Source organism: Pseudocercospora fijiensis (assembly GCF_000340215.1).
Source record: "Pseudocercospora fijiensis CIRAD86 unplaced genomic scaffold MYCFIscaffold_1, whole genome shotgun sequence".
NCBI lineage: Eukaryota > Fungi > Ascomycota > Dothideomycetes > Mycosphaerellales > Mycosphaerellaceae > Pseudocercospora > Pseudocercospora fijiensis.
The window spans coordinates 5,445,066-5,447,589 of record NW_006921532.1 but is presented as its reverse complement, the minus strand read 5'-3'; positions in this window follow the sequence as shown (position 1 = coordinate 5,447,589).

Here is a 2,524-nt window from a genome sequence, read left to right as displayed (position 1 = left end):
AGAGCAAGTTATATCCGAAACGCTTATAGTGAATACTACTAAAAACGCCTATAGCGAGTAGTAATACTCGAAACGCCTATAGCGGTAACTATCTAAGATATCTATAGCGAGTAGTACTATCCGGAACGCGTAGGACAAGCCTTATTTTAAACGCTTAGTATAGTTCGTCCTATATAAACCGGAACGCGTATAGCAAGTCTAATAATCTAATCCGAAACGCCTATAGAAAGTCTTGTCCGGAATATATAAAGTAAGTCTAAGTCCAATCTAAGACTAAGTACTTATACTAAGTACTACCCAGAAGGCCTATAGCGAGTAGTACTATCCGGAACGCTTATAGCAAATACTATCTAAAACGCCTATAGCAAACAGCATTCGAACTACTTAGAGCGAGTAGCCTATATAGCACCTACTACGAGTACCTTATAAAACGCCTATAGCGAGCACTCTATATAATACGGTATATCTATAGCAGTAGTACTATCCGGAACGCGCAGGACAGGCCTTATTTTAAACGCTTAGTATAGTTAGTTCTATATAAACCGGTACGCGTATAGCAAGTCTAATCCGAAACGCTTATAGAAAGTCTTATCTGAAATGTATAGAGCAAGTCTAACTATCTAAGTCTAATCCGAAACTAAATACTTATATTAAGTACTATCCGGAAGGCTTATAGCGAGTAGTACTATCCGGATTGCGTATAGTAAGTCCAATCCGGAGCGCTAATAGCAAGTACTATTAAGAACGCTTATAGCAAGTAGTACTATTAAATTACCTATAGTAAGTACTATTTAGAATACTTATAGCAAGTTATATCCGAAACGCTTATAGTAAATACTACTAAACCCGATTATAGCGAGTAGTAATATTCGAAACGCTTATAGCGGCAACCGTCTAAGATATCTATAGCGAGTAGTACTATCCGGAATGCCTATAGCAAATACTATCTAAAACGCCTATAGTTTAATAGTATTCGAACTATTTATAGCGAGTACCCTATATAACGCCTACTACGAGTACCTTATAAAACGCCTATAGCGAGTACTCTATAGGATACCTATAGCGAGTAGTACTATCCGGAACGCGTAGGATAAGCCTTATTTTAAACGCTTAGTATATTTAGGCCTATATAAACCGGAACGCGTTTAGCGGGTCTAATCTAAAATACCTATAGAAAGTCCTATCCGGAATATATAGAGTAAGTCTAAGTCTAATCCGAAACCAAATGCCTATATTAAGTACTACCCGGAAGGCCTATAGCGAGTAGTACTGTAATACTGTCCGGAACGCTTATAGCAAACACTATCTGGAACGCCTATAGGCTGGCTATAGCTAAATAGTATTCGAACTATTTATAGCGAGTACCTTGTATAACGCCTACTACGAGTACCCTACAAAACGCCTATAGCGAGTACTCTATAGAATATCTGTAGCGAGTAGCACTATCCGGAAGGCGTAGGATAAGCTAACTATTATCTATAACGCCTATAAAAAGTCTAATTTAGAACGCCTATAATACTAAGTCCTATTTAGAACACGAAGGTCTATTTAAAACGCGCTATATAGCAATTCTAATCCGAAATGCCTATACTAAGTCTTATCCGAAACGCGTAGAGTAAGACTATCCGGAACGCTAATAGCAAGTACTACTAAGAACGCTTATAGCAAGTAGGACTATCTAAAGTACCTATAGCAAGTGCTATTTAGAATACGTATAGCAAGTCTAATCCGAAACGCCTATAGCAAATACTACTAAAAGCGCTTATAGCGAGTAGTAATATTCGAAACGCTTGTAGCGGTAACTATATCATCCGAGATATCTATAGCAAGTAGTACTATCCGGAACGCTTATAGCAAACACTATCTAAAACGCCTATAGCAAACAGTATTTTAACTACCTATAGCGAGTACCCTATATAACGCCTGCTACGAGTACCTTAGAGAACGCCGATAGCGAGCACTCTATAGAATACCTATAGCAAGTAGTACTGTCCGGAACGCGTAGGACAAGCCTTATTTTAAACGCTTAGTATAGTTAGTCCGATATAAACCGGAACGCGTATAGCAAGTCTAATCCGAAGTACTGCTAAGAACGCTTATAGCAAGTAGTACTATCTAAAATACCTATAGTAAGTACTGTTTAGAATACTAATAGCAAGTTATATCGGAAGCGCTTATAGTAAATACTACTAAAAACGCTTATAGCGAGTAGTAACATTCGAAACGCTTATAGCGGTAACTATTTAAGATATCTATAGCGAGCAGTACTATCCGGATCGCCTATAGTAAAGACTATCTAAAACGCCTAAAGCTAAACAGTATTCGAACTACCTATAGCGAGTACCCTATATAACGCCTACTACGAGTACTCTATAAATATAGGAATTTCAATTTAGAACACTTATAATCCTAAGTACTATTTGGAACGTATATAGTAAGTCTAATCCGGAGCGCTAACAGTTAGTACTACTATCTATAGCGCCTATACTAAGTTTTATTTAAAACGCGCTATATAGTAATTCTA